Source organism: Phascolarctos cinereus, unplaced genomic scaffold (assembly GCF_003287225.1).
Source record: "Phascolarctos cinereus isolate Bilbo 61053 unplaced genomic scaffold, phaCin_HiC Scaffold_1;HRSCAF=81, whole genome shotgun sequence".
NCBI classification, from domain to species: Eukaryota; Metazoa; Chordata; class Mammalia; order Diprotodontia; family Phascolarctidae; genus Phascolarctos; species Phascolarctos cinereus.
In genome coordinates this window covers 143,508,793-143,532,431 of record NW_027555514.1, presented here as the reverse complement: position 1 = coordinate 143,532,431, position 23,639 = coordinate 143,508,793, and the positions used below count along the sequence as shown (strand labels likewise).

Genomic DNA, 23,639 nt, shown 5'->3' with positions numbered 1-23,639 from the left:
CCACGTCCTTGCTAGTGCCTTAAGCTTCGCAGAGGCCGAGCCGGGGCCCTCACCTCGCGCGGGGCCTGGAGGAACCGGTCAAGGAAGAGGCTTGAGGTCCCCATCGCCACTGTTTAGGTCTCACAGCGACCGCCGCAGCAACCGTCGCCATCACCACTTCTCCCTTTCTCCCTCTGCACCAGCCTCCCCGGACAGCTCCGGCCCCGCCCGCTACTGCAGCATGAGGTCATCACCAACCAATCAAACGTCACCTGACTATATAAGCTATGCGCTGATTGGCTGCAGCGATTGATCTCTGTCTCTCCCCACCTCCGCTCCCCAAGCTCTCCCCGGGTCGCTACCGGGCGAGGCGGAAACCGCCATTTCAGAGAGAGCACCCCCACCCCCACCCCCACCCCCACCCTCGACTGCAGGGGCCAGCGCCGCCCAGTCCCTGCGGCTCCAACGGGGAAGCCCTTGTGCCGCTCCCTGGTTTACCCTATCTTTTGTCTAGGTAATCTACACTTGCCCCTCCCTGCTTGGACCCTAGGCCTAGTTCAATCACCTCCACACACGGGGGTCCCCGCTCCCCTCCCCGTACACGGACATTGTGCAGTCGGCGGGCGGGAAATTAACCCCGGGAGGCCAAGAGAAGGAGGCAGCAGCGGCAGCACCGATGGTGGCGGCTTTTTACCCCGAAACACGGTGGCAGCGTTGACGGTGGCCGTATTATTCTTGTAGTCTCTCTACCCCCTGGCCTCTTCCTTTTCTTTCTCCTCCATCGAGACGGCTCGAGACCCAGCCAGCTCAGCTTTTATCCGGTGTCCGGAGCTTGCGCACTGAAGCCTCCTAAGCCCCATCAGCCCCTAGTGGGCGTCGAGTGACACCCCAGCCGGGTTCGCCCTTTGCCTGAGGCCGGAAGGGGGCGGAGGGGGAAAGGAAGGAGAAAGCCCGAGTTGCCACCGAAGAGGGTGGGAGACTGGTACACACAGTTGAAGGACAGTGAGGCGGTGACTGTCGCTCCTGGAGGCTACTGAGACTTTCCTTCCACCCAGGGATGGTAGTATCCCATTCCCCTCTCTACGAGTGGCGGAAGCTTCCCGGTCTCTGGGTCTCTTCCGGCGAAGACGCCTTTTCACCACCCTAATCCTCTCCACCCTACCCCCATCTCTAAACAAAAAAAGCTCTCCCAGATACCACGATTGGTTTCGGGTAGTCAACGGCTGCACCTGCTTTAGAAAAAAGCCTTTCTTGTTTCTTTCCCAACCCTTCGGCCCTACCTCGAAGCCTCAGTGCACCGACCGGAAGGGAGTTGGGGGGGCGGGGTGAGGGCCGCCCAAAAGCAAGATGGCGGCCGCCGGCTTCGTCCCCTCCCCCCTCTGCCCCTGCGGAGCGGGGCGGGCGGGCCCCGTGCAGCTGCCGCCGCCGCCGCCGCTGCCGCCGCCGCCGCTGCGGCCGCGGCCGCCATTTTCCCAGAGCGAGAGGCAGTGACACTGAGCGGGCGCAGGGGGCTGAGCCGGAGACACCGCCGGAGCCCGGGCAGCGGCAGTAGAGGGGGTGGCATAGACACTGAGCAGCCAGGCGGCCGCCGTTCCTTTCCTGCTGACTGCTTGACTGCCCCGCTCCTCCCCTCCTCCTACTCCTCCTCCTCCTCCTGCTGCTGCTGCTGCTGCTTCTCTTCATCCACCTCCTCCTCCAGTCACTCGTGAAGAAGAAGAGCCTGCGCTGCCGCTTGGGGAGGGGGTGTGTGGAGCTCGGTGCCTACTACCCCGCGAGTCCGCAGTGGCCGCCGCTGCCGCGGGGTCAGGTCGCGGTCGTCTGGAGAGAAACCTCGGGGGTCGGTCCAATAACGGGGTTCGGGTGCCTGGTTTGTGAACATCACAGGTCAGTTCTGGGCTCCGTGGGAGTTCACGGGGCTGGGGGCTTGAGGAGGGGGAGGCTTAGGCTTCCAGGAAGAGAAGGAAGAAGGGGAGACTTCATCTGCATCCCACCTGGGGGTCCCCGGCTTCCTAGGGTGGAGGATGCGAGACGTTGCTGGTTCTCCGGAATTTACTCTCCTTCTACCCTTCTACACCCCCCCCCTCCGGAAAGGGAGAAATATGGCGGGGTTTGGGGTTGGGGAAGGGGGAACTGGCAGTTAAACCCCCTTGAGAGTGAGAGTTGGGGAAGGAGCGCACTCCCCCTCACAGGTAGCGGGTTCAGGCCCCCAGGATGCGGAGGGAGGTGGGTGACTGTGTAGTTGGGTTCGTACTGGAGGAGACCCAGCAGCTGCCAAATTTCCCTCCTTCCCACCTGCATCCCTTTCCAATGTTAAAAGCAGTATAGGCCTTATTTTCCTCTTCACTAGTTCCTTTATGATACCTTTTTCTCTTACTCAGGTGGAGGTGGGGGGAGAGGTGAGTGAGAAGAAAGCCTTAGGGTTTGGGGTGTGTTTGTATGTGTCCCTCTATGTGTATGAGTGTGAACGAGACAGATCCTCGCCCCCTAGGGAAGAGGGTAAACCCGCCCCTGTGGTAGCGCGCCCCCCCCCATACCCAGCCTTCTTTCCAGTCCCCTCCCCCCACAAGCCTCTTGTTTTAGCCTGTGTTATGTTAAGGGCATACCACCTACGGTATGGCAGCTTTTGAAAGAAAGCTTTTTGAGTAAGAAATAAGCACAAATCCTTTTCGAAGCATACAGGAGAAACAAACGGTTTACTCTGTTGATACTAAATGAGGGGGATGGAAAAAAGAAAAAAAAACAGTTCAATCTTCCATCAACCTTTCTTTCCTAGAACTCAGTTTCCACTTAAATCAGCCTTCTAAATAATATAAACCATGCTAAAAGAGAAAACTATCCTTGGCTTTCTAGAGTGGAGTTTCTGCTGTTTATTTACATCCTTTAAAAGGAAAGAATAATGTAAGATTTGAGGGTTCTGCAGTCTTTCCGAACAGAAAGAAGTGAGATGTGTCGAACCATAGGGAGGAGACATCAATAAATGATATGAAATGCTACACTTTTTCCGGTAGTTTTATAGATGTGAAGTAAAAACTGCAATTTCCCTCTTTTGTCCTTTAGAGATTCTAAAAATGGCGGCCCCAGGCTGATGTTGTGGTAATCTAATCAGCTCGGGTCCTCCACACCCCATGCAGTGCGTTTGTCTGCAGCATGTTACTGACTTATTATGTTTACATAAAAAGATTAGTTTTTTTCCAGCCGTTTACAAAAATAATTCTTTTGCCGAAAATCACAGTGCAGTGTTTCAGGTGATAAATTTTGTTTATCTATTCATGAGAGGGAAATAAAATGACACCACTTTTGCCCCCCAAATCAGACTCAGGTAGCCTTAATAGTTTCTCTACTAAGGATGGGAGAGGCACATGTATGGCAATATTTTCTTTAACCTTTCTTGGGAGGAGGAGGAGAAAGAGCTACAAGCATGTATCTCAGTAAGTGGAAATAGAGATTATATAAAAAGTATCTTTGTTACACATTTTCATTTAGCTAGATATTCCTTTGATCATTTTAACCCTGGGGAAAATGTTATTTTCTATCTTAATCCTGTTGCCTGATTTTATGTTGTCTGCTGCATTCCAGGGAGATATACAAACAAGCTTAAATTTATTACTTCATCAAGTGTAAAAATTTCAATTTTTCTACAATGTATTTATTACTCTTCTCTTCATGTAGCATATTAGGCATTATACATTTTTATGCAGTTTTAATTGTATATTTTTTTAAACAAAGCTTACATGATCTATTTTAAATGAAATATTTGACCTGTAGAATCGCCATCATCATTATTATTATATAAGTACAAAATTAAGGTTTTACTACTTAGCACAGTATTTTGGAAATCTCAAATTTGGGATCAGAAAAAATAATGAAATTTTTGTTCTCCCCAACTTGTTAATATGACCTGTTATATAGCCTTTAAATGTTAGCTACAGCATAACTAGATGCTGTAAATTATTGCTATTTCAGAGTCTAGCTTGTCAGATTTATCATGCCATATAAATTTTGTATTTTTTGAAGGAGTTTGTGTTCACTTTATTTCTAGAACTGAAATATTGGTAAGCTTTTGAACACAAACTAATTAATAAGCATTTTCTGTCCTGAGACAGGAAGATGAGCATCTTTAAGCTATATGACACTAGTAATCCCCACACCTTCCCTCAAAATGACCTTATTCTGTTATAAGCATAGTAACTTTTTAATGTGTATTTTAGTTGTTATAGAGAATTATTTTAAGTTTCATGATCTAGATGTGAGGCCTGCTTTATCTACAAAACTAGAAAATGGCCGTGGGTTCTATAGTGTTTCTCATATTAATATTCTATGAATGATATTAGACTAGAAAAAACTGAAGGCAGTGAGCAAAACCATAGTAGTTGTGAAACTGAAATAAATGAATTTATGAAGTGTAAATTAAAACCCTTTAGCAGAATAGAACTTTTATATTTAAAAGATTCTTGGACAGGGTTCACCTTTATAAAATGTCATGATTTTGTGTATCCGTATTCTGCATTGGCAGATTTCCAAGATTTTTAAAAAACTTTCTGCTTTGTAAATCATTTTATGCTTATTCAACTGGCATATGTTTAATTTTGGTTGTATAGGTGATTGAACTTTGTGGATCCTAGGATGTTTGCTATTTCAGACCTAATTAACATATTCTTGTTCAAAGGAGTTGGGCTCATACATTGATGTATAAGCCTTTGTCTTGTCTTTTTATATGAGAATGACCTTACTCACATCTCATCCAGGTGAAATGTTTGGCATCATTTGACCTGAAATAAACAAACAAAATATTGCATGCTATAAATTACACTGAGGTCTCAAAGCTAGTAACCTAGCTTTTGACTTTTGTTTTTTAAACAGAATTTAGAAGAACAAATTTGAGATTTTTAAATTATTTTTTTCGTGATTTGCTCTGATAATCTTATTTGCAAATGTAAAATATTGAGTGATATATGTCTTTTAAATGCCTTTTTAAAAAGCATTTGAGTTAATACTAAAAATATCAGACATTACAATGGATCTTTCTTTGTTCAGGGGCTACCTGAAATGTAATGTATCTATAGCTATAGATATAGTTATAGCTATAGATATTTAGCTATGACTGTGAGACTCAATTATTTTAATTTGGAGTCAGGGCTTTTTAGAAAGATTTATTGAAAGGTTAGTAGGAATTAACTTGTTTTTGGAGGAGAGTTGAGACATCTGATCCATGGGAAAAACAAATCAGAGTATTTTTTTAGTTAGAACATTGAGACAACTAAGTTTTAGACGTGTTGAGGAAAGGTAGTTGAAATTCTTATTTGATGATCTATTTAAGTTAATTTTCAGAAAAGTTGGTTGCTTAATATTGTATGGTGTGTGTGTTTGTGTGTTTTAATGCAGTTTTAAAGCAAAATCTCTGAGAAACAAAATAGACTTTAGGAAAGTCTGTATAGACTTTCTTGAAGTTAACAATGTAAATTCCTTTTGAATCCTAATTCAGCTTGAGATATTTCTTCTTTTCCTCTCCTCCAGCTGACCGTTCTGCCCCAACCCTAACCCATAACTCCACAAAGCGCAACAATATAAAATGCTCATAGCTTTGGTTTCTTTTATACATTTCCCAAATACTTCCTGCCAACAATTTCTGACATATGCCACAGTAACTCTAGGATTTGCCGGATTCAGATTTGGAGAAGTTGAACAATAAGAAATTGATTTAACAATATTAGGCAGAATACTTCAAACAAATCCTTGTTTGCTAACTTCTTTTATTGGGTGAGAGGGGAAAGACATATTATTGAACTGGCGTTATTTGTATTATGAATACAAACTATTTCTATGGATATATTTTATCTATTAATAAAAGACTTTTAGCAGTTTTTTTCCCTTAAAAACCCTGAGATGATTAGTGCATTAAATATGAAACTGACAGGGTCCTTAAAAAGACAAGTCCCTTCATAAGCCTTCCTTCATATTGCTGCCCTACTAATCTTTTTACAAAGTTCTCCATGGTCATGACACTGCCCTATTTAAAAATCTTCCCAGGCTCACTACTGCTTTTGATCCTGTTTGTGTGTCTGTGTGTGCATCTTATCCCTCTGATTTAATGTAAGCTTCATGAAGGCCAGGATGTTGTCCTACTTAAATTTTATAATGCACACAAGGAACCGTGATAGTGTTTGCTGAATTGTTTTTGGATTTTTTTAAATACTATGTTATACAAAACATTAATAAGACTTAAATGTTTGACCACTATGTACTTAAACTATTTTAACAAATGACAGTAGGTTTACAATACAGAACTGCTTAGAGGGCACAATTGAGTTTGCTTAAATATGCAAAATTTAGAGATCCACAAGCATTGGGTAAGCGCCTTCTTTATACCAGCTTAGGTGCTGGAGATAATTGAGACAAAAAATGAAATAAACCTTAACCTCAAGGAACTTATATTCTCATGTGGAGATATAACATGTTGATCAATAAGTAAATGTAGACTATATACAAAATAAGTACACAGTGATGAGGGAAGAAGAAACAGCACATTAACAACAGCTGGGAAAATCAAGAAAGGCTTTTTGAAAGGAAAGGAAGAAAATAAGCATTTATGTAGTGCCTACTATGTGCCAATATTATCTCATTTGAACCTCATAGTAACCCTTTGAGGTAGATGCTGTAATTATCCCCGTTTTACAGTTAGAAAGGAAACGGGTTTAGGTGACTTGTCCAAAGATCACACTAGTGTCTGAGGTCAGATTTGAACTCAAGGTTTACTGACTCCAGGTTCAGAATGTTATCCACTGGGCTGCAGGTGCCTCTTGAAGGAGGTGACTCTTGATGCCGTATTTTGAAGGGAGGTAGGTGTTTCAAGAAGTGAGGATGGAGAAGATTCTAGTTTTGGAAGATAACCTGTGCAGTGGTATAGACATGGAAGATAGATTGCCAAGTTTGAGGAGCAAATGGGACAGATTGGCTGGACAGAAGAGTGTGTGAGGGGAAGTAATGTGTTAATTAGCTTACGGTTAGGTTGTCTTTTTTCCCCCCTAATCGTGCAATTTTGTATAATACTGATTTAAATGACGACATTTGAATCTGGAATGTTACTATGATCAGTATAAATTTCATTGTTTTGTAAAAGGCACTTAGAGGGCATGACTAAAGAGATTTATTTTAAATGATGTCTGTAGAATCATTATCATTCTCAGAGAGGCAGTGTAGTATAGATATTATGCTGGAATTGGAGTCTTAAAGGTCTTGATAGAAATCATGGTTCTGACACTTATAAACTTTTTGCTTTCTGAGCCTGTTTCCGCATCCATAAAATGGGATCAGTAATAATTATAGTATGTAACTTGTAGGGCTGTTGTGAGGATGTCAGTTGTTCTTTCTGTGTTTTCATGTAACAGTAGTTTTCTGTTAAAAAAAAAAAAAGAGCCCTTAACCTCAGAACTAGGTGCTAGATGCTGTATTCAAATTGAAAGAGTAATTTCACTTTTTTGGTGAAACTTAAATGTTTATAGTGAAAATGTTTGATATCTAATTTTTATGAGGGAATAGTGATTCAACAAGATGGATTTTATATGAAAATTGATTTCAGTTCATTAATTAGGAAAACTTTTTTTCAGTTGATGTAAACAGTATTTTTAAAACTAAAAATTTGAGTTAATGTTAGCAATTTAATATCTTTAGGTTATTTTTATTTAAAAAATTTTAAACACTAATGTAGATGTTAAAAACAATACCTTAGAACTGCCCTAATACGATCACTCATCAATAAGAACACTGAATACATTTTCTAGACTATTTTACAGATGAGCTTTGAGTAATTTATAGCAGGGAGCTAGGCAAATAGAAACGCCGTGAACTTCTATAGGAGCTTCTACTTGTGATCCAGTTAGAAAAGCATATTTATTTTATGAACTTCAACATTTTCTGGAGTACATACATAAATAAAACTATTTCTTGTATTAAACTCAGGCTAAAACTTTAATTTTTTCTACATATATGATTTGAGAATTTACAACTTTTAGTTTTTTTGTTTTGGAAGTCATTTAGAAGCGTTACAAAAACTATTTACAAGTTATAACAGATTAACGGACAGGATTTCCCTTCCTACTCTACTTGTGTGATTTTCTTCTTAGTTACTCAGGTTTTGATTGTAAATGCTCATTTTCATATTACCTGCCCCCTTTTTTTCCCTTCGTTTTAGATGCAGATGCTTCCTTGTTCTTATATGGGAAAGAGGGGGTCTCTTAAGAGCATTCTAGAACTGCCCCATACATCTCCACAATCTTACAGCTAGCCACATCGGTGATGGCTTTTCCATAGAAGTAAAGCTGAGCCTAATCTTTAGCGTTTTTAGTCGTTTGCTTTTTCACTATTCTTTCATTCTTTGGAATGTGTTACCTTTTGTTTGAGGAGGAGAGGGGAGAGGAGTTACTTCATGGAGACAGTTTTCACAGACCTTATTAGAACTTTATGTACTCCTAAGCATATGTATGAATCACGTAGAAATTAATGAATTTCTACTCTCTTTTTGCTTATGGTAAATGGCACAGTAAATAGAGCACTGGACTTGGAATCAGGAAGACTGATCTTGAGTTCAGATCCAGTCTCAGACACTTACTAGCTTTGTGACCCTGGCAAGTCACTTAACCCTGTTTGCCTCAGTTTCCTCATCTGTAAAATGAGCTGGAGAAGGAAATGGCAAACCGCTTCAGTATCTTTGCCAACAAAACCCCAAATGAGTCATAGAGTCAGACATGACCGAGCAATAAACCTTTTTCAGAGGAACTTTGCTATTGTCACTATGGACATGTCTTCCAACCACATCAATTGCTACCCATTCACAGTTAAATAGAATTACTGTGGGTGAAAACATCAAGTTGTGACCAAAATGAGAGTGATCTCTTTTTATTTTAGCTAGACTACTTGGTCCTCTGATGACAAACCTACAGTTTTTCACTTAGCCTTCCTAGCTTGGTAAAATATGCCAGAAATTAAATACCATTGGCAGAATTTGTAAGACTAATGTCACCTCCACATCAGATAAGGCATCAGAGCAGGGTTTTCAAAGGTAACTTAGTAACATTGTGTCTTTGTTTACTGTTTAGAATTGTTATTGAATGAGTCTAGTTATATTTTTAGCTTTGCATTTTTGGAATTAAAGAATCAGTGTTTATGTACTCTTTGGGAAACCTGTATTGGGATAGAAAAGAGAATTCAGACCCCCTGACCATTTTATGAGTGGGCATATATACTTTTTACTTTTTTTTTTCCATTTTATAGGATTTACTGCCAACGATAATGGCTGGATTTTTTAAAGTTTGGGCTGAAAAGATTTCAAATATTTTTTCCATTGTTGAAAGAGCAAACTTAATTATATTACTTAAATAGGTATATTTAAATATATAGTGAAATACATTTACAACTCTGCAAAGCTTTGCTTCAGTGAGGAATGGAGTGTGGTAGCCTATTGAGGTCTAAAGTAGGGGAGGGACTCAAGCCTTTAGGTACCCTGTTAATCACTAGCCCAACTATATAAGTGCTAAATGAGTACTTTGGACAAGTGCTATGGGAGTTATGAGGCTAAGCCGTATGGATGTTATGATCAAGGTGAAGCACAGTGTTGGAGTGGATAAAGAGCTAGCCTTGAGGGCAGGAAGATCTAAGTTTGAGTGCTATTCTTGATACATACTGACTCTGTGACCCTAGCAAGATACTTAGTACTCTAGGCAACCCTTTAAGACTATACATTGCACTGGAGATGCCAAGCTGAAGTGGTAGAAAAGATTTCCTCATCTGGGAATAATAGGTCCGGTCTCTGTCCTGTGATCAAGGATGTCTTCGTGAAAGGTGACCTAGGTCTTAAGGATAGATAATGTTTGGATTGGTGTGTTGGAGGGAGCAAGAGATAGGGGTATCTTAGGTTTTATGCCAGTGTGAAAAAAGGTGTAGCTGAAGTTTGAACAAGATTTTTTGAGCCTTATTAGAGCAGGGTAGTCATGTTGGGGAATAATGAGGTAAGGATAGAAGGTTACATTGAAGCCATTTTTGGAATGTCCTTCACTTCTAGGCTAAGGAGTTTGGATGTTATCCCCTCGCTAATGGGGAGCCATTTAAAAATTTGGGGCAGAAGAGTAACAGAGAAAGTGATGATTACAGAAATCAACTTTTCAGTGCTATGGGTTGGAAGGGCAAGAATTTGGAATTTTGTAATAGTCAATTTTCTGGGTTTACACATGAAGTTGTGGCAGTGAAAGTGAAAAGGAAGGGAATAGATGAAAGAAGCATTAAAAGGAAAGAATGGATAGGACTTACTAACTTACTAAATGTGAGAGAAGGCAGGGTTAGGGAAATGGAAATACATAAGAGGAATTTCAATATTAGGTGAATGAATGGAAGGCTGAATAGAAAATAGATTTCTTTACTCTCACATGTAACAACTTACTGTAGGATTTGGGTTAGTGAGTTCTGGGGAAATGAAAATTGGGTTAAAGAAGAATTGGAGGAGATGAGATGGGGAAAAGGAGTGAAGTAAAAGGGGTTTTGTTTGTTTTTGCTTTTTGGCGAGGCAGTTGGGGTTAAGTGATTTGCCCAGGGTCACACAGCTAGTAAGTGTCGCATGTCTGGTCTGAGACCACATTTGAACTCAGGTCCTCCTGATTCCAAGGCTGGAGCTCTATCCAGTGTGCCACCTAGCTGCCCCTAGTAAAAGACTTTTACCTCCAAGGAAGGTGGGATGGACTGTGATTGTTATGCAAAGACATTCAGAGCAATTAATCAGTCAATAAATAACTATTAAATAACTAATATGTGCAGGGAACTTTGAAGCATTTTTAATATATATGTTTATTCTCCACTTATCCCTTCTCTTCTGGACTATTATAATAGCCTTCTAATTGGTCTTTGCTTCATGTTTCTTCCCATTCCAATGCACCCTGCATTCAGCTGCCAAAGTGATTTTTTCTAAAGCCTAGCTCTAATCATGGTACCCTCTTATTTAATAAACTTCACTGGCTCTCTATTAATTACCCCTAGAATCAACTATAAGGTTCTGTCCTTGGCTTTCAAAGTTCTTCACAGCCTGGCCTCTTTTCAACCTTTCCAGTCTTACACTTTATTCCCCTCCAGCTATAGTAGTTTATTTGCTATAGTCTATTTTCCTAATCCTTGCCTTTTCACTGGCTGTCCCCCATGCCTAGATTGCTCTGTGCTTACTTTCACCTCTTAATTTCCCTGGTTTCCCTTTAAAATAAGCTCAGATCCTGTGTTCTGCAGCAGTCCTTTCTGCCTTCACCTTTGAGACTCCCTTTAACTCTGTATTTATCTTGTTTATAACTAATATTTTGTGTGTTGTCCCCCCCAACCCCATTATTTGAGCTCCTTGAGGGCAGACTGTTTTTTGCCTTTTGCATCCCTAGTTTAGCATAATGTTTATACTAAGTTCTTAATAAATGCTTCTTTACTAATAGATTCTAAAGGAATTTTTTTCAGTTTCTTAAGGGCAGAAATTGACTATTTTAAAAAAAAGTCATAATGACTGAGCATTTAAGGGTAATACATAAGTTCTTTTCATTTGGAACATGTTATATGTCATAATGTGGCATAGTTATTTTACATATGTAACTAGGAACTGACCACTGTTGCTAGACTTTTCATTGAATCCCAAGAGAACACAGACAATGATGAAAGGAATATAGTGGATATCACTATGTGAAAATAGCCCTTTAAAAACATAACCATTCTGAGTAGCAACCTGAGAAATTGTGGCTGCTATAGTTTGACCTAGCACTCACATTGTGGACAAATTCAATTTTCTAGTCTAAATTAGAGGCTTATTTTTAGAGATCTTAAAGTTCATTCTTTGGCCCTATTTACTCCCTTTTATTGTTCATTAATAAATATAGAGTGTGGAAAAGCTCTCCTGGAAAAGAAAACTTAAGGCCCTAAATGTTATAATAATACACCATTTTTTTCCCCTGTAATTCAGGACCAAAAGGTTTTCATATCACCTTCATTTCCAACTATATCCCTCTCCTTCTACTCAGTGAGCCATCATTTATAACAAAAATTTGGGTTTTTTTCCTTCAAAAAATAGAGGGGAAAAGCAGGCAAGTTTGACTAGGATTTTCATTCTTTAATACCCATTATATTATCTTTTCCCCCAACACCCTTGATCATTATAATTGCTTTATATTCAGTTTGTTTCCTATTTCCATTGTATTCAAGTCATTATGCATATTATTTTCCCAGCTCTGCCTACTTTACTCTTCACCAGTACATATAAATCTTCCCATGCTTCTCTGAATTCTTTGTAGTCATCGTTTCTTCCAGGGAAGTAATATTTCATTATATTAAGGTACCACAGCTTATTTATCTAATCCCTGTCCCATGGGCATCTACTTTGTTTCCGTCGCTTTTTGTGATAGCTATAAATAATTTTGTTGTATGTGGGACCTTTCTTTTTTTTTCCCCTTGACCACCCTAGGATATATGCCTAGGTGTGAACCTCTGGTGAGAAGGGCATGGGCTTTGTTGTTAGCATAATTCCAAGTTACTTTTAATGATAGTTGGACCAGTTCAGCTTTTCACCAACAAGAGAGGGATTAGAGGGCCTCTCTTTCTACTGCCCTTACAGTATTTCAATTTTTTGCCAATTTGCTGAGTGTTAAGTGAAACCTTATGAGTTGTTTTATCTTTCTCTTTTTTTAGTAGATATTTGTAGTAATTATCTAATATGGTTGTTAAGAATTTAAAATTCTTTTGAGATCTATTTTTTTCATGTCTTTTGACTGCATCTATTGGAGAATGGTTCTAGGTCTTATATATTTGTCTTTCCTTTATTTACAAAGGGCTGTTCTAAGACATCTTAACTAAGCATGAATAAGCTGTTTTTAATTTCTGTTTATTTTGTATAGTAGTGGAGTCTGTAGGGTAACAGAAGTTTAAAAGTATTAATGGGTAAATATAACAGTGGTCTGATAATTGGAAAAGAACTGTTATTTTCATATTTCACATTAAGATTAAGGTCTGTTTTAAATGTCATCTCTTGAGGGCATGACTGATCCTGTTGATCTAAAATTTCCTTTTTTGGACAGGATTATTAGATGATTTGAGGAAAACTGTAAAAATAGTTAGATTTCAGAAAAGCATTTGACAATCTCACTATCCTTTTGGATAAAGTGGAGAGACAAAGGCTAGATGATTGACATATGGTATATTTGTTTATGATTGAATGGCTGAACCAATAATGAATCATTAATGGGTCATTCATGGGTCATTAATGTCATCTTGGAGTGAGGTCTTTATTGGAATGCTAAAAAAGGGGCAGCTAGATGGCTCAGTGGATAGAGCACTGGCCCTGGATTTGGGAAGACCTGAGTTCAAATTTGACCTCAGACACTTGATTCTGGGCAAGTCACTTCACCCATTGCCTCAAGGGAAAAAAAAAAAAAGGAAAGAAAAAGGAATGCTGAAAAGAACTGTCCTAGGTGGTTGGGATGAAAGCATAAATGGCTCATAGAATTATGGAGCTAGAGCTGGCATAGATTTCAAGAGGCCATGTAATCCAACCCTCTTATTTTACAGATGCAGAAACTGAGGCTCAGGGAGATTAAATGACTCGCCCTAGCTCACACAGGTAAAAAGTTTCAGAGGCAGAATTTGAACCAGGGTCTTCTGATTTCAGAGTTACTGCTTTCGTTGTACCATGCTGCCTCCTTATGGTGTGCTAATTAGATTTATGGATGGTGGAAAGCTGGAAGGGGTAGATAACACATTGGATGATAGCATTCTAAAATATCTTGACAGAATGTCACACTGGGCCACTCTAATAAGATGAAATTAATAAAGGTAAATGTAAAATTCCATTGTTTTAATTTTAAAAAATCATTCAAAAGTATATCATAGGTAAGAAGGAAAGAGGAGTGGATAGATAATGTTTTTGTTGAGGAAGATATGGGATTTCTTAGTAGACTGCAATGTCAATATGAGTCAAATTCAACTTCTGTAATGATAAGAGCTTTCCAAAAGTGGAATTGACTGCCTCCAGAGGGGAGGTTCCCCTTCCCAGAGGTCTTTAAGTTGAGGAAGCATAATAGCTTTTTATATGTGGTAGAAATTGTATGGGTTGCACTACATGGCTTCCATGTGATTTACCAACTTTGGAATTCTATGATTCTCTATGATGAAATTGTTCAAACTCAAATAGATGAATAGTAGGGCATCCAGAAACGCAGTATTAGGTTGCATTAAGAGAAGCATATGAAAAGGAACAGCTTTTTCCTTCTTCCCTCCATTCCCAAGCTGACCACCTATTTTAGAGTGTTGTGTTCAGTTCTGGATACCACGTTTTTGGAAGAGTGGGAGGTAAGTGTTCAGAGGAAGTTGACCAGAATGGTGAAGGGACTTTAGGATGTGAGATACATATACGAATTTGCACCTCTGTATGAAGTCTTCCCTGGAATCCCTGCCTAGCTACTGAAGTTGTCCCCTTGTCCCTATCTCCCTTTCCACCTCCCTCCCCCCAATTTTTTTTTTATTTGATTTGTTTATGCTTGTCTTCTGTATTGAATGAATGCTCCTGGAAGTCAGGAACTGTTTTGTTTTTTTGTCTTCAGGAGGCAGTAGGGGTAATAGATATCTTAAAATATTTCAAGGGCCTTTACGTAGAAAGATTAACCTTTTTCCCTTTGGTCCACTTTGAAGGTAGTACTAGAGTAGTGTGTTGCAGAGAGGCAGATTTTTGTCTAGAAATAAGGAAAACTTTTCTACAATTAGAGCAATATCAATGTGTCTGATTGTGAATAACCTCATGAAAAATACTTTTCTAACCATAGAGCTATCCAAAAAGTAGAATGGATTGCCTCAGGAAGTAGTGGATTTCAAGTGGATCTTCAAGTGAAGACAGGATAATCACTTTTCTCTGATGTTGTAAAGGGGATATTGATTGAACTAGATTGCCACTGAAGACCCTTTCAACTTTGTTATTCTATCATTTTTCAGAATATTCTTTTTGTACTTTACTAGAATTATTTTTTTGTAAGGCTGTTGGGGTTAAGTGACTTGCCCAGAGTCACACAGCTAGTAAGTGTAATATGTCTGAAGCTGGATTTGAACTCAGGTCCTCCTGACTCCAGAGCTGGTGCTCTATCCACTGGGCCACCTTGCTGCCCCAGTAGTTTCTTTTCAGTATTTTTCCCTAATCTTTGTCTATAATTATTTTTTTTGTTAATTTTTAATAGCAAATTACATTTGCTATTAAAATGTAAGAATGAAGAGAATGGATAGATGTTTAGAAGTTCTGATTCTCATCTCACAGGACCATAAGCCTGGTTTGAGGCTTTATCACCTCTTGTAGTATCACAATCGCTTTCTAGTTGGTTTCTTTCTATCAAGTCTCTTTTCTCTCCAGTCAGTGTATTTCATATAGCTTACCAAGGGATTTTTATAAAACTTAGGTCTGTTGATGTCACTTCTCTCTAATAGCCCCCAGTTCCCTGTAGGATAAAATATAAACTCCTCTATTTAGCTTTTAGAGATACTTTTGTTTGTTTGTTTGTTTTTGCTAGGCAATGGGGTTAAATGACTTGCCCAGGGTCACACAGCTAGTAAGTATCAAGTATCTGAGGTCATATTTGAACTCAGGTCCTCCTGACTCTAGGGCCAGGGCTCTATCCACTGCGTCACCTAGCTGCCTGTACCGTTTAACCTCCTACCCTAAAATCCCTAGTTTAGGGATAAAATCTTAGCCTAGGAGCCACCATCTTTGGAGTGTTCTGCAGACCCTTTCTTTCCCATTATTTTGTGTTTATTTCGTATAAACTTAAATATTCATGTCTTCCCTAATACCTCTTTGATGGCCAGCTGCAATGTGTGTGTGTGTGTGTGTGTGTGTGTGTGTGTGTATTGGGGAGAGCAGAAAGGGCTTCATTTAGAAGAACTTTAACAGATACTGTGCTGAATGTTGGGAATCCAGAAAAAAGCAAGCAAGTTAGTCTCTGCCCTTCAGTAGCTGTCATTCTGATATAACCTTTAATGAGGTAATGTATCCAGGGGAGTAATGTTTTGAACAGAAAAGTCAGAAGGAATGATAATTGGGGCCATTGGGCAAGTGATTGACATGTCCTTTAGAGGAGTGGTATTGTTGGTTTCATTACTGTTTTCAGAGCTAGAATTGGAAAATGTGGAAAATGTGCAAGATGGTCAAGAAGTGACGTGGTGGGCCTGGGTCTTGTTAGGAGTAAGGTCTTATTTTTCCTGTTTCTTATTCTCCTCTTCCTTTTTTTTTTTTTTTGCTTCCTGAAAGCACACCACCCTCTTATGTGTATTAAAAGGGTGGCTTGATGATTACCGTGAAATTATTCTACTATAAGTCACAACAGGAAAAACATAGCTTGCATCAAGGTGTATGCTAGCATAAAAAGTGTGCTTTTTGGTTTTTGGATTTTGTTTGTAAGGGTAAACTTACCAATTGAATTGTTCTTATGCTTAAATTCTAATCGGTAGCACTAGCCACTGGCAAGTATACTTTTTTCATGTCTTTAACAATGACTCATTTCTAATCTTCCTGTGGATTTGGGTGATAGAGCTTTTTTGATAAGATAGCCTTCAAGAATCGAATGAGAGTAGGACATACATCTTTCTTTCAATTTATAGTACTGTATTTCTTGCCTAAGATCTATGCCATGAACCTGGAAAAGTCCTGGTTGGCGTTGTCTCTGACATCATTCTCCTACCCTTCATCTTTGATGAGAGACCTTTCTTTATAGGATACTCCCACTCCCTTCTTTGGGATGTAACTCAGTTGGACTAAAATTTAGGCTTTGTACCCTGCTCCATCTCTTAAAAATAGCTACACTGTGGTTCCTCTTAAGTTTATGTGATTTTGGTCAGTTTGGTCTTTTTCAGTTGCTGAGTGTTCTTTTGGAAGGAAATACCATTAGTTGGACCTCCCAGTGGATATTGCCCAGCTTTTTTAATTACATCTTCTACTTTGTTAGATACTTAGTCATAGCACAGAAAAGATATTCAACAATATACTCCAACAATTAGCTTGAGTAGTCAGGCTCCCTCTTTTCCGTGTGGGAAAGGTCTGCCCTGGTCAGCAGGGCAGAATGTGTAACTGGAAAATGGGGGGGAAGCACATCTCTACTCTCTGTCACTCAAGTCTGAAAGGCCCCAGCTCCATTGAGGTGGGCTTTTTCATTCCCTTTGGTGACAAGGAAGCCAAGTCAGTACTTCCAGAGGCTACCAGGTAGCTGTGTCAAGGGAGGTACAGCCTGAACTTTGTCCAGTGAAGACCTCAGGAATACTTTTATGGCCTTTTAGGAGGAAAATTAGCCTAACTCATAGAAGGGTGGATGGGGGTGGTTTGGAGAGGGGATCCCTGGTAGATATTGGTCCTATTATTATACTCCATGCATTTGACTTCTATTCCACACACATTCTTATTCCCCCTTCCACCACACCCCCAACCTCCAGTATTCTTTCTTATGCTGCTTTTTAGCATTTTTTCTGTTGAGTTGATACCTCTGAACCTCAATTTCCTTAAGGGTAAAATGGAAATAATGTGGTTTATACTAATAGATAACTGGACATGGTGGGCCTCGGAGCCAAGAAGACTTTGGCAAATACTTAACTAACTTCTCAGTGCCCCAAACAACTATCAGTTACAATGAAGTTGCAGATCTATATCTTTGGAGGGAGTTGACATAATAGGAAGTTTTGACACTAATAAAACAATAAATCCAGATGCATACTTATTTATGCTTTTTACTTCAAACTCTGCCTCTGTGCATTGTAACACACTGCCTCTCTGATGTTTATATGTTCTACTTACCTCCCCAGGTTGTTGTGAAGAAAGCATTTGTAGAACTTTAAGCACTTTAAAAATGTAAATTATGTCTTGAATCTAACCTTCCCCTCCTCGTATCCTTGCCTGAGCTGAGCTGACAGACAAACCCTAGAACCAATGAATAATAAATGCTTTCTCTTGAACTCCTGATGTGTCCCTATTTTAGAATGCTGAATCATGGGCTGTGTTGATGTTCTCTTCCCCAACCCCCTCCTTGTGGATTATAGGGTTTTAAAATAATTATGCTTTGGACATAAAACAATGTTCTAATTCTCCCACGCATTTTTACCCACACTCCTCTCCCCCCCCCCACATAAGCACATAGGGTCATTTCAGTATAAAGCAATATCACTCATGCCAGTTTTAAGATAAACCATTTGAAAGATAGTTTTGGTAATGGATCAGTTTTTGGCAAGGTAATTATAGAATTGAGGTGGCAGAGTGGGAGGGGAAATCATTAAGTTGTCAAGGGGCTCTATAAGAAACTTGCTCTAAGGTATTCTTGTTTCTGTGGAGTTAGCATACTCCATTCAACGTGAATTGATCTCATTATTTTTTGAAAAATAGTAGCTTAGTTTAATATTATGAGAAAAATATTTTGGAGCCTTTATTTTAAATAGAATGTGTTCTAAATAGCATGAGAATTCTGTAGAATATAAATCATTGGAATTTAGAGCTGGAATGGATCTTATCAATTGTCTAGTCTAAATCTTCATTTTACTGACGGACAAACTGGGGCCCAGACAGGTGAAGCAATGTATCCAAGACAAATAGTACGAATCTCTGTAAAGAAGCAGCATGATTTTGGGAAGAGAGCACCAGGTGAAGAATCAGAAAACTTAAGCTCTGATTCTTTGCAGAACTATTTAGCCTCTTTTCATCTATAAAGTGACACTTGTCTGCATTACCTCAGAGTTGTTATGTCAAGCAAATATATGTAAAGTCTGTAAAACACTATAGAAATGCAATTTGTCATCTCTTTGGTGATTAAGAACATCTAGATTTTGAATATATTTTCCTTTTCAATTCAGTTTAGCAAATATTTTTTGCTTGCTATGAGAAAGTTTTATGCTAGGTAGACATTGGGAATACAAAGAGAAAGAGGAAATCATCTTTATCCTCCCAACAGCTTGCTTTCTATTCTGGGACACAACATATATACAAGTAGTACGAGGAAAATTGAGAAGGGAGAGAGCCTCATGGAAAAGCTAACAACTAAGTTAAACTTGGAAGGTACACAAAGGTTCTGAGGCATGAGGAAGAGGAAATGCATTCCAGAGATGAAGAATAGTTTGTGTGAAGGCACATTTTTTAATTTGGGAAAATTGTAGTCCAGTTTAGCTGATACCTAGATTTTGAGAAAGGGAGTAATAAGAAATTTGTATTTTATCCTATAGGCAGTTGAGAACCCCTTTTTGAGCAAGGGAGTCACATTTTCAAATCTGAGCCTTAGACCATTTTGGCAACTACGTGGAGGTTGGATTGAAGAGGGGAGACTGGAAGTGGAAAGGCCAAAAGCCTACCATCATAGTGAGTGACACCAGAGTGAGTGAGAGCTTGGATTATATAGTGTTGGCTGTGTGAATTTGAGATTATGGTGGGATATATGAGTAGATCTATATCCGACAAATAGTTGGAAATTAGTAATGAAATTGGAAAGAGGCTAGAGATAGATTTGGGTTTCACTAACATAGTTGAAATCTGAGAGAGAAAAGAATATATGAGGTAGGGCTGAACCTTACAGGACTTGCTCCTAATTCAGAGGTCAGAGGATAAAATGGAGTCAGCAAAAGAAATAAGGTTAAGATTTTAAAGTTTTATGGTCACTATATGTGGAAGTATAGAATAGATGTTCTTGCTAGTTTATATAGATTTTATTTTTTACATTTCAGATGGAGCAGTCATATTAAGGTGTGTATTATTTGGGCAATAGTAAGATAATGTGAATGGATTGTATAGCTCAATATTGACTTAGTTTTTTTTAATAGATTTTTATTGATAATTGTTTTTATATTTCTTAGATTTCTCCTTGTATCTCTACGCTTCCCCTTCTCTCTCATAACAAAGAATTGTCTTAGTTTCCAAACTTCAATATTTAATATTTAAAATGATATTTTCAGAGGTTATATGAATTGTAAACTAAATATTCCAGATTTTCTTTTCTTATATGTGCAAAAATCTAAATTACAAAGTTTTGTACAGTGAAACTTCTGCTGGGAGACTAGCTCTCTTAGAAAGTACTGTACCTTAAAATCTGTCTAACTTATTCAAAGTTGTGGTACCAATTTTTTTTTTTCAGTTTTAAAATCTGTGATATCTACCTTCCTATCTGAGAACATTTAATTTTCATGAAAACTGAAGAATCTTCTACTTTAAATTTCTTGAAGTCAGTAGAAAACTGACATGTAAGAGTACAGCAGGTACTCTTTAAGCAGAATCACTGTATGAGTATTGGTAAATTTTAATGGTTAAAAAAACACAAAAGCTCAGACGTTTCTTTGATTTTTAAGCCAGACTTTTGATTATGGTTTAGCAAGTAGGAAGTTACTAAAAATGTATACTTATCTCATCATCCTAGCCTTGATTGAGGTAACTATAAACTAAGCTCATTTGCTGAGTGAAGCACATTGAATAATCTAGCATCGTTTTAGTACAGTCATATTTCATTGGGATGAGGGGAGGGAGTACCAAAAAGCCATGGGAAAAGTGACATGTCAATAGTCTCTCCCTCCTTCTACATGAGTTTGGGGCATACATAGTGGCAACTCTCCTTCCAGAAAGTCCTTTCTTAGTCTTAGATTAACCCCTCTAGGGGACCCTTGTTATAGAGAAATCTGGCTTTGATAGAATGTGCCAAAGAGCTGGAGAACTCTGCAATCATTCCCCTCCTCCTTCACCTCTCCCTCCTATCTTTTGTACAGCCAGATGTGTTGCAGAGTTTTTGAATGTAGTCAGTTCTTTAGTGTATATTTTATCATCTACCAGATTTTTGTCCTAGGTGGAATTTCCTCTCAACTATCATTTCTTTGATAATCCTGGTAGGTGTTTTTGAACTAGCAGATACGTACTCGGGAAACACTTTGATAGCCTAACCACAGGATAACTAGGAAGGTGATAGTGGAACAATCTTAGGCATGCTAATGTTGAATTATTTGTCTTCTAAAGGTATATTAAATATCACATAACTATACTAGTGCTTTGTTGGAATGAGCCATCTAGCATTTATTATACTTGCAGAGAGCATTGAGTGCTTTGAACAAATTAATTTTTCCTTTTACTACATAAAATTAGAAATTTAGTACAAGAAGAAGGATCTTTAGAGATCAGATAATTCAACTTCCTTTTTGAAATTGATAGGTGAAGAAATAGAATCTTGAAAAGGTTGTAATTTTCCTAGGGTCTCCTACCTTTTTGTTCTTTTAATTCATTCTGCACCAAAAAAACCCCACTGTCAATTACATCTTATACATGATAACTAGTTTAATCCCCAGTTTACAAGAAAATCTGTTGGTGTTGGCCTATTCTAAACACTGTCATTTTCTTTTGGAATTCACCTAAAAATTCAGAGTTGTTCTGATGAACAACTCATTAATGCTGTTTCAGAGATTGCCATTGCTTTTATTAATGGCAATATCTTTTGAGCTGTTTTTTCAGAATTTTTTTTTCACGTTTTATTCATTGGTACTGTTTGGTTTATTCTTAACCTTTTTTTCTTTCCATTCTTTCTTCCTGTCATCTTTTCACTTTTCCATCTGTTGGTGTATCTTCTGGTCTTTAAAAATTATTTTAATTCTTTCTCTACTTTTTATTTCCAGGCAGTCTAATGTAATGGAAAAAGCCCTAGACTTGAAGTCAGATGATCTGAGAATGAGTTCTGGCTTTGGCATTTGTTAGCAGTGTGACAGTGGTCCTTAGTGGACTTCACTTTCTTATTTAAATTACTTATTCTCCATAACTCACAGAGTTGCTGAAAAGAAAGCTCTTTGTAAACTGTTATTGCTATATAAAGATGAACTAGTATGTTCTATGTTTACTGCTTTTCTCCTTTATCTTATTTTATTAATTTGTTCTTATAACTTTAAGGGTTTTTTTTTATAATGTCTTTGTCTTTCAAAAAAATTCCTTTTTCTATGGCCTCCCCACTCCCAAATTAAGTATCTAATTTTGGTTATTACTTGTGTGGCATTGTTTAGCTTTCATTTCTGTAAAGGATGGTAGATACCTTTTATTTAGAAATCACCTGCAGTCTTTGTCACAAAGTGTTGGGCTACATTTAAGTTCATATCTTGTAACTGTGTCAGTAGTTCAATTTTATGTCCTTTGGGGGAAAAATAGCTCAATGCCTTGTGTTCACTTGGTTTCTAGGTCTATTCTGGATAACAGGTTTTGTGAAGATTTTTATTCTTTCTTGGACCTCAGAATTACCTCCCATCTCATGGTATTTCCTTTTACATTATTTCTTTTGTGGATATCATTTATTCTCCTTGCTGTGTTTTCTGACTTGTGGTTAACAGTAGTTTCTATTTTCAAGAATAAAGATGTAGCTGCCTTGAGGGCAGTTGTTTGATTTCTTGTCACCTCTTCCCCTAACCCCTTCTGCTAGTGAGTGTCTTAACCTCTTCTGACATACTTCTTTACATCTTTTCTCCTAACTACTCATTGCCTTGTCACATCTATTCTTATTTTTTTAGAAGACAGAATGACAAGATATTGAAAAAATTTGTGGCAGACAAACATTTCTGCCCTAGTATATTAAGCAGGCTAGGTTTCCTGAATGTATTTGGATACAGTAACCTACTTGGTATTTCTTGAACTAAATTGATAAAGAAGACCCTTGGTTAAAAGCCAAGTAAGGATGGATCCTAGTTCCTTTCCATTTGAAAAAACTACAGGTTTTGCTTCTTCAAGGAGTTTTGAAGTTTTAATCATCATAATATTTTTGGATAAAAGTTACTATATACAGAATGTAATGATTACTGCATTTTAGATAGTTTAACTCAATTTGATTATTGCACATTACTTATGAGGTCAAAGTTCCTTGTCAGATGCACGAATTACCTTTCATTTCAAGGCTACATTGTACTCCTGTCCTTGTCCAATTATGTTCTGTTTTCGTAAGAAGAGCTAAGTAGAGAATGTAACTGGAGTAGGACATATTTAGTTTTCATGACTTAAAAAAAAATTTGAGCGTGTATATTTGAGTGATTAAAATGTATGCACAGTGCCCAACATATCATAAACACTTAATAAATGCTTGCAGTGACTTTAAGTCATTAGCATCCTAATTGTATATAGACACCAGTATGACATAGGAAATACGCAGCTATTTAAACTTATGTATATTCTTCAAGCAATAAATTATTAAATTTCTAGTTTCTGCTTCTGATAAACATTTATAAGCTTGATAAATGTGTAAAATGACCTTTGTCTCTATCTTTTAGATGATTTATTAACCTTAAAAAAAAAACTACTTCAACAACTTCCAACAGAGGGAGGTTTGTTTTGTTAGACTTTACCTACTAGACCCCAAACTGAGTGCTGTAAGTGAATGAAGGAAAAAATGAATGGTATATATTTGTAATTTATTTTGCATGATCTTTGTTTTACTTATAGAAATTTTTAATTTTATCCCCATGTCTTAGCAATGTAAATGCTTAATGAAGAACATAGGATAATTTTTACTATTTTTAAGTCTACTCTTGTACTTGCCAACTTGAAGGGATGTTTTTTAATTTAATTACATGTAACCTGTCATAACATAATCTGGAAACATGGGACATTGCTTTTTATATTAGAAGAATTTTGGTACCATATCCATGGCTAT

At 38.2% G+C, this 23,639-nt stretch overlaps 1 protein-coding gene and 1 long non-coding RNA gene across 2 annotated transcripts in view; one reads left to right on the top strand and one right to left on the bottom strand.

Annotated features, from left to right (window-relative positions):
- The window catches only part of LOC144457157 (uncharacterized), a 34,894-nt gene extending 33,517 nt beyond the window's left edge, over positions 1-1,377 (bottom strand). The window contains exon 1 of the long non-coding RNA XR_013486519.1: positions 545-1,377. This is a non-coding gene — a long non-coding RNA (uncharacterized LOC144457157). The remainder of the gene's footprint in view (positions 1-544) is intronic.
- A 47-nt stretch (positions 1,378-1,424) lies between these two features.
- The window catches only part of KMT2E (lysine methyltransferase 2E (inactive)), an 89,350-nt gene continuing 67,135 nt past the window's right edge, over positions 1,425-23,639 (top strand). Inside the window, 1 exon segment of the mRNA XM_078154480.1 lies at positions 1,425-1,863. The gene's annotated coding sequence lies outside the window, so the exon portion shown is untranslated.